Raw genomic sequence first — 12,255 nt, forward strand, 5'->3', positions numbered from 1 at the left:
TTTACTGTCCTCCGGGCAGATTCAAGAATTTCACCTTGCTAGGGTGTCCGCTCCTTTTATATATATATACGTATATAATACTTGGAGAGAAGCATAATACAGAGGTTTAGCCGTAGGCTTCATTTGCTGTTCAGTTTCATCTTAACCGGAAAATCTTAACGCTTTTCATTATAATTACTCTTTCTTTTCACAAACTGCACTATGTAAGAAGCTCCAAGTAAATTTGTTGTTAATTATCAAAGTAAAATGAAATTAAAAAAGACTTTCAATTTTGCCCTTATTCAACTTTGATACATATTCATTACATTTTTAATCAAGTTGTAATACTAGAAGTAATTATCGTTTTAATAAAGTGTACAAAAGGAAAAAATCCTCAATTATTATTATTTATTTATTTATTGAAAATATACGGGCAAAGCTCATTCGTACAGAGTACTATAGAGATACATTGTATGTGGTTCACAGAAAATTAAAAGGCATTAAAATAAGTTGCAACGCTTCTAACTTTAATCCAATTTTGCTTATTTTAATACCAAAATGGATTAAAATAAGCAAAATTGGATTAAAATAAGAAGCTTTGCAGCTTATTTTAATGCCTTTTAATTTTCTGTGTTTGTATTCATTGGCTGCGTTTTTGTTAAGGTCGTTGAAAATCAAAATTCGCAAATTTTTAATGAAACTTGTGAGTGAATTACAGAAAAAATCAATTCTGTTGTTAAACTGGTTTGCCTCATTGCATTGCTCAGTCTGTTGATTATTATATTTTCGTAATTTATTTAAAAAAGAAACAGAAAAAATTGTTATTTAAAGTTGCAATTTTAAATTCTTTCCGGTGATCTGTTATTTTTAATAGTGTGGGTTATTAAACTTTATTTTTTTTTCTGAAAAATTGTTTGCAAAATTTTATGTTGAAATACAGGTAAATTTTGTATCCTGTTTGCCTTTTTTTTTAGTGTAAACAGTTTGTAAATCATTTTAACAAATATAAGATTAATAAATTATAACATCAATATGAACATAATAATAATGGCCTCCGCCAGTGTTTATATAAAAAAATAATAATAATAATGAAAAATAATGATAGTATAGCATTTTTACAAGTATTATAAAATTGAACCACGAAAAAATGATTAAAGAGAAAATATGATTTTGATGAAAAGAAGTGAGATGAATGTAGAGAAAAATGGAAAGAGTGCAAAGTAAACAGAGTTGAGAAAGAGAGTATGAAATGAAAAGTCGAGATTTCGTTGATTCACCGATTTCACGATGAGAGGAAGAAATCGAACTAGAGTGTGTATGTGTGTATATATATGTAGCTTTTTCGTTGGTCGAGTAATCAAAGTCGACGTTGAACTCTATAGGGAATTTGAAAAGAGATCGCGCTTCTCACGGAATTGCCGATACGATATATATATATATATATATATATATATATATATATGTATATACTTAGAGGAATTTGTTCACGTCTACGCGCGCGTTTCGCAGGTGTATTCATGTATAGGAAGTCACGTTAATGGATATCCCGAGGGTGTTATGCCGTTTTGCAAAGCGCGACACAAATCAAAATATAAAATGAACCACTGGCTATACCCCCATTGCCAGCGGAACTAGTGAGAAGGGTCGTTCCACAGGGACTATTAATGCCGACTTCCTGTTTATATCAAGAGCAAAATCGGTTTATCTCCAGTGGCATTTTCTCTGGCTGTACATAAGAAAAAAAGAGAGAGAGAAAGAGAAAGATGGAGATAGAACACGAGAACTCTCGACTTAGTATCAAAAGTTCAAATAATAATAATAAAAAAAGAGGAACTGTAAAAATGACACCGTAGGGGGTCAAATACTTTCTCTTTTTTTGTTATATTTTCTTTTTATCGCTTTTATAAATATGGTTAGGATCTATTTCTCTAATGACAGTTTCATTTCGAATCAATTTGTTTGAAATAGATATGTATGTACACTAGAATTATTATTAAATGATATAATCAATCCGTTTCATTCCAAAGCTGATTTTTAATTCTATTTAATCTAGAAATTTTCAATCAATTGATGTCCAATCAGTTTTGGTATTATTATTTTGAAGCATATCAAAATTTGTGTCCGAGACCAATCAGTTTTTATTCGAATCTAAATTTGTCAATCACAACAAAATATATCTTCTTTCCGGATCATTCTGTATCAATCAGTTTCAACTTTTAATCCTATTGAATCCTAAAATTTTATTTAGAATCAATTCTATAGGCTTTGAAACGTATTGGTTCGGAAAGAAATTAAAATTAAAATTCAGCTTCAGAATATAACGAGTTGATTCGGAATAAAATATCATTCGAAAAGAATTGAAAATCAGCTTCAAAATGAAACGAATTGATTCGAAATTATTTGAAAAGAATTTGTTTGTTTTAATTTGTTTCTAAAAATGTATGATAAAAACTGACGGATATTTTGAAAAAAACCCTCGGTTCAGATATAGAATTTTGATTTCTAGTGGATTAAAGGTCAAGATCAAACATTTCATGAACATCCCTTGTCTCTTTCCAAGAGTTTATTTTAAAGAGAATAAATTTATCGCACTATCTCATGTGTGGGTGTATATATATAAAACAGCGGTTTCTAATCAAAGCAATTAATCAGGATTAAACACTGCCGAACCTTGCACACGTCTTTTATCGCTGAACACAAATTACGTTGGGTCAGGTTTACCCTATGATTATCTGTTGTACGTTCAATGAAGTGATAAAGACGAAGGTCAGGATAAAAGGTCACTGCGGTACATTGACAGGGTCGGTCGTATATAGTTTTTTAGGTCAGGCATATATAGTGATTGAATTGGTGATTGTTTACACGTGAGGATTTTGTCGACCCTTTAGTTATGGAATCCCCTTCAGTATCATTGTCCCTTCAATCCTTTCGTTTCATCCCCAATTCCTTTCCCTTTTTCATTTATACTATCAAAAATATATTATATATGTGTGGCTTCTAGCGAGCAGTAGATATTCCAATGCAATGGCAGGCATTCAACAGGTATACAAGGTTCGAGTTTATACCCCCACTTTCTTTCTCTATCTCTCTCTCTCTCTCTCTCAGTTGGTTGTTGGTCCTGGTTTGAATCTGCGCTCAGACCGCGTATTCTTGTTCAGTTTCAAGCGTAGCGCCTCCATTCGTGTTCAGTTTAGCGCCGCTTGTCGAAGTAGTCGCTTCTCGCGCCGAGTTTTTTAAAAATAATAAAAATCGTGGTTTTTTTTTTATTCCACTTTTTGGTCCATGATCAGAAATCCCACAACGGAACTCTATTGTTCATTGGGGTCGTTGCTCCCTGGCAACGTTTCTCTCTCTATCATCCCCTTCAATTCCCTATTGAGATTCAATTTTTTTTTCTTCAAGTGCGAGACTCACATCATCTCCTTTAAAGTGCTTCTTTTTCTTTACCCTCATGTGGTTTCTTGTGTATGACACTGTGCTAAAAACGATTTTGTGGTTCTAAAAAACGGAACTATTTTTCCTCTTAAAGAATCACTGGTTAGTATTTTACCTTGATTTTTCATTAAGAATTTAATTATTTACTGAGCTAAAGTGATCAAATAATGTTTTCATAAATAACTAAAAATTTATATTAAAAAAAATGGAGGAAAAAATTTTAATTGATCAATTATAGTTGAAGGAAATTTATCAATTAATGGGAAATATGTCAAAATCTCACCTTGTTAAGATTACAGTGTTTTGACAGTTAGATAAGTAACGTGCGATCATTTATGTAACTCCATAATTAACTTTTAATGGAAATGGCAAATATTAGTATCTTTTATAAAAGTTTAATGTGATATATCAAATCTTGCATGAAGAAGAAGAAGAAGAAGTTGTGGAATATAATTTTTGTTTGTTGCGATGGTAACGAAGGAAAATTATATACACGTGGATTTATAAGCATACGATTAGAATCTTTTAATGAATCTTGCTTCCAATTTCTTGGTTATGAGAATTTATATTATCCACATCATCAGAGAAACTTTGAATTGGGAAATTAAATTGAACTTTATCCTGGTGATAAAAGTTTTTTAATTAATGGGCTCAACCATTTCATGTTACGGATAATTTTGAAATGCCGAAATTTAGTTTCTTTATTTCTTCTTTGAATCAGAAACAATTCGATTAATTTCCTTTTCAAGTAGTGTAAATAATTATTTCAACTACTACAATACTTTTTTTTGAAGTGAAATACTTTCTTAAGTACAAAATTGTTTTAACATTAAATTGTTTTAAAATTGAATTCTCCATTTGTTAAAAAATTGAAATACATTTATATAAAGTGATTTTGAATTAGCTGTGGTTAAAAAAGATGTCAAAATCAATTTGAATAATGGCACTTTTGAAAAGCACTTTTTACCTTTCAGTCCTTTATCAACATGTTCGTGTGGTTTGAAACTTGGAGGAAAAGTAACAGAATCAATTGATTAAATTTCCCCTGCATGTCAGCTGAAAAGTTTCTACAAGATCAGGCAAATGTAATTTTTCAATTCTTTGACATATATGTGTATATAGATATATACATATATATAAATTCAGATCCCCTTGACTCTAAACCGACCCAAGGCTAGGTTAACTTGAATTTATAGTTCAGATTGGAAAAGCAGTGAACCAGTCTCATAACCACTTAACTAGCTGTCACTGCTATAAAGTATAAAGTGATGTTCCGGCTTACGGCTTGTTATTGTAATCGAACCATGAGGAACGATAAAATTTATTTCATAATAAAAATACCGTAAAGTAAATATTAATTATTATTTTCACACAATTTTGTACGAAATAATGATAATTTCATTCATTTCTATCAATTAGTGATTTCTTTATTCTAATTGAGGTAAAAAATGAATATTTTTTTTATTTTGCATTTCTATATTCATTTTTGATAATTTTTCTTTACTGTAATTAATGATTTTATTAAATTAACTATAATTAATGATAAAATTTATTAAATTTACTGTAATTAATAATAGGTAAAAATATAATTTGTATTTCTGTAATACATTTTTTACATTAAATTTTTTACTCTAAAAATTATTTATAAAAAACGTAAGATTACAATCGTAATAGTCGGATAGTGTAACCGCATTGGGAATTCAAATTCCGATTGACTTGTCCCAGTTGTATTTCTTCCATTCAGTTTTATTCTTGTAACATATTTTTCTCAAACACCTTTTACAATATTTCTAGTTTTTCTTTTTCATCTTCATTGTAATATTCTCGAAGAATTTTATATTCAACTCCCTTTTTTTGTTTATCAATTTTGTAAAGATGTATTAATTTTGGAAAATATTCTCATAATCAAAAAAAAAATTGGTGTAGCAAATTTGATAATAGGTAAAAAAAAATTAGTTATTATATGCTGTAGAAGAATAATAATATTATCGTTTAAAAATAAATTTATTGAAGAAAATAATTTATGTGTTACATAGAATGAAGTAACTTTATGCGTCAGGTGTATTATATACGTGAAGGTAAAAATAGATTTTTGCGCTTGAAGAGAAAAATAGACAAGGTAAAGTCAGTAGACGGAGAAAGTTATTTTGTTCAAGTAGCGCATTGACGGTGACTGAACTGAGATTTTAACCTTGATCTTTGACTCGTTGATAAAAAAAATGACATTATTTATTTTTTTTTGCGAAATTTTGCAAATTTTAAATATTTCTTTTATTTATTTTTTAATTGTAAGGTTTATTAGTTTACTTTTTTCTTATATATTATTTAAAGGCAATAAAATAAAATTATTATATAATTTGAAATAATTTGATTAACAAAATTTTACATTTTTTCACTTCATCGTAAAATTTTATAATTTATTGAAAAAAAAAATAGGAAGTGAAATTTTTCTGTTAAATTTCCAACTTTAGAAAAAATGGTTATGTAACTTACACTATTTACAAGTTATATTGAAGTTTAGAATAATTTAGCAAAGCTTGAAATATTTCCTGTAAAGTTTAGTATTTTCGTGTTTAAAGTTTGAAAACTTTGATGATTGAAACTTTTTCTCTAAATCATAAAATACTTGAAGTAAAAGTTAATAACTTTTTCTTTCTAAAAGTAGAATATACGATGAAATTATATATTTTGTTACAATTAGTGTAAAAATAAACTTATACAAGTACTGTAAAAAAATTGCAAAACGTTTGAAAAAAAATGTTTATTTATATATATTACATTTGTATTTCTTATAATTATAAAAGAAAACTTATTCATTGTTTTCGCAAAAAAACCAGCTTTATTAAAATTTTATAATTGAACAGGTGTAAAATATTTAAATACACATTTGAAAAAAATATGCTTTAAAAAAAAATGATTCATATTTTTTTCATTGTAATAAAAATTAGTCAAAGATCAACGTTTAAAAATTTCAATTAATTTGCTTTGTAAATTTAAAGCATCAATTAGAAATCACTGATTTGCGAGGGAATTATATTTACTCAATTGTTTTCTTTGAGACGATTAACATTATTTGATCACTGATGCACTTGGAAAATTGAATTTAAAAGAACTTAAATAGAATTTTTTTTTATTATTAATATTAATAATTAATTATTATTAACTTTATTAATTTAATATAATTAAATATAAAAGTACAACAAAAAAAATTTGGAGTAAATTTTTTTTTTATGAAAGCATTGTAATTTATTATCATTTATGTAGGAATCTGTGACCCCCTTTGTTTTGATATAATTATGCATAATGTCTTAATATACCTGCATGTCATGCATGTTTTTTATATGATAATATACGATAAAATCTGTGTTAATTACTCGAAAAGAGTAGAATCTTCATTAGCCGAGCAGCATTAATTACACGATGTACTTGAAAATTCGTGTGATCATATTATAATAAAAGCGCGAAGCAACATTCGTCACCGTGAAAATAATTACTTGCGCATATAAAATTAATACGCTAATGAGTTAGAATTTCGAAAATGTCACTACCACCAGTCTCTGATAATTTCATATTTATATTATATTTCATATATATACTGAAAAAAAAATTCTTTGATACAAATAATCGGTTATTATTAAATAAATATTCAACCAAATAAATATTTACTTGAACCAAACAAATATTTACTTGAACCAAATAATTTTTATTTCAATTAAATAAATTGTTTTTTGAAACAAATATCCATTTAATTGACAAAAATAATTATTATTTAAACATTTATTTAAATTAAATAACAATTATTTAATAGAAATAAATATTTATTTGATAATAGTAAAGTAACCGATTATTTGAATCAAATAATTTTTTTTTCAGTGATATATCTATATATTACTCTTTTATTTTTGTACAGTTATATGATTGAAACTCTGCACGATTGATTTTATCATTTCCTTTTCTCGTTCGTGCTGAAATTCTCTCTTCTCTCCCGATATTAGAATTGAATGAAATACAAAAGTTCTTCTTATATTGATTAACACGCACATAAAGGATTTTCAAGGCTTATTGAAGAAACAAATTGACCGGTTTATCGATAACATCTATTTGAGAAGTTATACAAAAAAAAGTGCAATATTCTCTAGAGAATTTTTCTGTAGAATACAGCAATTTTTTTTCGTGTTTTTTTTTTTTTTTTTTTTTAAATGTGAAGTAGAATATTGTAAAACACTTCAATCTAGAACCTTTTGAATTATTACGAAAAAATGTATTATATATTTCCTTTGAGGAAAATTACACTTGTCAATATGAATAAATGTCATTTTTGCGTTCATTCAATTTTATTAATCTCGACATAATTCTATTTTGAAATTACAATTTTCTTCTTTCAATTTCTTAATTTAATTGCGCGACAATGTACATTTTTTTGATTAAATATTTTTTTTTTTTAATTCAATTTTTGAAAGTGTTTATCATTTTTAAAATATTAAATGTAAAAAATAAATAAAAGTTTATTATTTATTTCGTTAAAGAAATATTTTCTTGAAAGAAACAAAATTTTTATAAATAAATAATAATTGTTTATTGTTTTTTAAAATAACTTTTATTTGTAAATTAAAAAAATGTGCGCTGGAAAAAAATTAAGTAAATATATATAAAATTCGGTGATGGGAGAAGAATTCGAGTATTTCAGCATATATATATATACGAATTCGAACTATATTGCTGGAAGCATGGAAGTTCCAATTCAGGTGAAGTGCACGTAAAAACACACACTCCTCATTTTTCGTCGATCGCAAATGCACTCTGAAATGGAAACAAAATTCAGCAGTGCTAAGCGTCTGTTTGTATTTCAAACCATTTTCGCCCTCGGGCTTTTCCACGTCTTGATCGGCATCATTTTAACGCTTCCCCACACGAATAGATTTCGTGCCGTGAAATATTCAACAAAATAAAGACGCGAAAAAAAAGAGAAGTTGAGGACAGATTTTAGAAATGCAACGTTTTCTTAAAATAAATAATTCATTTTTATGCAACGATCAACAGAAAAAAAAATGAGAGAAAAAGAAAGTTTCATATTTACGGGAAATATGAGTTTTTCGTGAGGCTGAAGTTTTTAACATGAAAAAAATACAAGAGAATGAATTTCATTTTTTAGTTACTCGAAACTGTATTTTTGTTTTGGAAATTTTTATTTGATTGTTAACATTTTTTTTTATAGACTAAAAAATGAAGTCTGCGGAAAATTAGATTGGAAAATGCTGAAATTTTTTTGTTTTGTTAGGTATTATTAATATTGATTTAAAGTGAGGAAAATATTGCGAGGGATATTAAATTATGGATTGATTTATTATTAATTGTAACTGAATTAATAATTATTATTTTTAAAAGAATTAATGATTTTAATTATTTAAAACTTCCTTTTTTCTGTTTAATAATTGAAGATTATAAATTTTTGATTGAAATTTCCAATATTTTGAAACATTTCATATTTTACGTACATTATTATTATTATTATTTGACAGTATTATTTAAAATTAAAATTAAATATAAAATTTATCTGAAATTATTTTTAATTTAATTTTTTTTAATGCATATATAAAACAAAAACATTATCTGAATTTATTTTAAATTGATGTTCGTTTTTATTATTATTATTTATTATATAAAAAAATATATTTCAGCTTTTTCATTAAAAATAATATAAGCTTTCTTTTTAAAAATAATAATAAAAAATATACATCAAATGAGAATTTTCTCTGTGTATGAAAGAAAACAATTTTCCAATCATTCTAATCATTATAAAAATGTTTTAATGTTAACATTATTTTGTAAAATTTTTCTATTAATTTTTTCTCTCTTTTGAATTAGTGAAAAGTGAGCTACTAATTCACATTAATAAGAATTTTTACTAATTTTTAGTAAAATTTGATTTAGTAGTTTAACATTTTTTTACTATAAAGTTTTAGTAAAAAGTGACTAAAAATTAGTGAAAATGCTTACTAATTTAAATTAGTTGCTCAATTTTCACTAATTCAGATTTAGAGTGTTAGAATATTTTTTCGAATATTGAAACTATTTTAAATATTTCTTTATCGTTGTTTTCTTTCCTTTTTATTTATTTCAATACAAAAAAACCCTACAGTTCTAATAGATTCTTATGATAAATTAAGAATTTATTTTGCTGTCAGTGTAAAAATAGATAATAATAGAAAAAAAAAAAAAATAGTGTGGTAGTTACAATTAATGATATACGCTCCAAGTAATATAAATTATCAAACGAAATGCTCTTGAATTTGCTAAAATGAGAAAACTTTCCCGACTGGGAAATTTATTCACGTAAATGAAATGTTACCAATGAAGTTGAATTCAGAATTATTGGTGTGGGTGACTTTTTCGAAATAAATTGTGTCATACTTGTAAAATCTCAAGCTCTTCGTGTCTTTTCGATTTTCTCCGCGAATCATAGAATGGCAAAATTTTATATATATTATACCGCGGAATCTGTTTCAATATCAAAAAGATACAGTTAGATTTTGTATGTATATATTCAATTATTCATGCTTGAAATACATCTTCGTCAAAGTCAACAGTTGAAAGAGCGACGCTACCAATGCTTTGCACTTGTGTATATAGTATAGCAATGGTTGCAAGTCCTTTCCGATTTCCATTTAAATATAAAACGCTGCTCGGCTGAAAAATTAAATACAGCTTTTATCGAGCTTTGGTCGTGTTGGCCGTGTGCTGCTAGTGATTAATGGATTTGAATCGAAAAAGGAATACCACGGACGAGAGAGAGAGAGAGAGAGAGAGAGGCGAAATTACCGGTGACAAGAGAGAGAGAGAGAGTGAGAGAGACGGATTCGGTGACTTCTTGACTCCCCCAAAGGACATCAGCCATAATGGCCGAGGGCAGATTCGATGTCAATGTAAGTTTTATTAAAAGTTTCTTACAATTATTTACCTCTTTTTTATTTTAAAAACAATTACTTCCGGAATCAATGAAAACTCGCGAGAGGTGTTTTTTTTCCTAACTCTCTTGAAATAAGATATATTATAACTAATATGAAAGAGAAAGAAATTGTTCAATATTTTTTTTAGGAAAATTATTTTCTAATCCATTGGAAAAATGTATGTTTTTTTTATATTTACTTTTATGTTATAAAAAAGTAAACAGAATATACAGTTACTTGATTTATTCTTATTTAAAAGTAGCTGTAAATCAAAAAGGTAAAATATTTTTTGTAATCAAAAAAAATTTATTTACACTTTTGAATTGTTCAAGTTTTTTTTTTCATGAAAAAAAACAGTTTTAGTAAAATAAATATTTTGTTTACAATAAATGAATAAAACTTTTTTAGATGTTTACTTTTTGTGTAACATTTTTCTATATATTGAATGAAACAAACATTTTTCTCGGCTCTGTAGAATATTTCACTTCCATCTCAAATATATATATATACATAAGCAAACATGATATTACATAAGAGAAATAAGGTCAATCTCTATGAAAATTCCAGTTGAATGAAAGAATGTCGCAAACATTAGGTATTTATGGCGAAAAAAGTAAATTAATTTTAATTTATAAAGAGAATTTAATTTTTAATCTAAAAAAAATATAATATAATATTTATAAATATTACATATATAATATATATTTATAAAAATTATATATATATAATTATATTTATAAATTATATTATAAATTAATATATTTAATTCGCAAATATTTCACAAAAAAATCCTCAACGGATTAAAATCTACTCTTTAAATCGTATTAAAAAATTTTTTAAACTAATTTTTAAAGAAAAAATTCAGATTTTTAAAATCTAAACCGAAAAGAAACAATGTAGAGAATTACTTATTATTACTTTAAAAATTTTTAACAAGGAAAGTTTTGAAGTTTTGAGACAAACGCGGCAAAAATTGAAAATTCTTAGTCAAAAAATAGTTCCGAGATTTTTTTTTCTTAATTAAAAATTGATATGCTTAAATTTCTGAGGAAAATTTATATTATCCATATGGCAATACATAAAAAACACACTTGAAGTAGTAGCTGTAAAGTTTTCCGCTATTAATATTGTAGAATTTTTTAATTAAAAATAATGTTTCACTATACATAAAATTTGAAAATAGTTTCTAAAGCTCGTAAAATAATAAAAAATTATAAGCAATTAAAGTGATTAGAAAAGAAGAACATATAAATGAATAATTAACAATAAAAGCATCTAATTTAAAAAATAATTTTTTTATATCTTTTTTTAAAATTATTCTTTTAATAATTCTTTTTAATATAATTCCTTTTGAAAATAATTTTGTTTTAAATAATTTTTTTTAAAATAGTTTTTTTTAAATAAAGCCCCTTTTTTGCAAGAAGAATAATACAATATTGTGTAAAATTAAAACATTGTTGACATAAGTGCGAATTGCCCCAAAAGTTATCAACAGTAAAACAAATTACGACTTTATTAGTTTTAATGACACCATTCAGTTTGCCTTCGCGTTTTATTCATTATATATGCAATTAACAGTTAAATATACTTGTTCTTTTCTCAGGAAAATTACAGCCATATACTTTTTTCTCAAAATAATTCATTTAACTTTTCATCGGAATTAGTGGTCTCTTTAAAATAGAAAAAAAAAATATTTTTTTTAAGAGCGCAGAAAATATTTAATAAAAGAAAAAAATTCTAAAAATAATTAAATTTTTTATTAATATTGACATAATTGTCTGTTATTATTTTTGTTTGTTTTAGTTAAAAAAATTTAATAATATATATATTTAAAGAGTAGATTTTAATATGGTTTAGAAATATTCGAATTATATTTAAAAAAATATTGACGTTT

General features: G+C 25.6%; 1 protein-coding gene across 1 annotated transcript in view; it reads left to right on the forward strand.

Annotated features, from left to right (window-relative positions):
• The window catches only part of LOC127282191 (GATOR complex protein NPRL3), a 43,768-nt gene extending 33,436 nt beyond the window's left edge, over positions 1-10,332 (forward strand). Inside the window, exon 13 of the transcript XR_007843167.1 lies at positions 10,186-10,332. The gene's annotated coding sequence lies outside the window, so the exon portion shown is untranslated. The remainder of the gene's footprint in view (positions 1-10,185) is intronic.
• Positions 10,333-12,255: the final 1,923 nt, after the last annotated feature.

The sequence above is a fragment of the Leptopilina boulardi genome, unplaced genomic scaffold, assembly GCF_019393585.1.
Source record: "Leptopilina boulardi isolate dan_hultmark-lab unplaced genomic scaffold, ZJU_Lbou_2.1 LbouV2_291, whole genome shotgun sequence".
NCBI lineage: Eukaryota > Metazoa > Arthropoda > Insecta > Hymenoptera > Figitidae > Leptopilina > Leptopilina boulardi.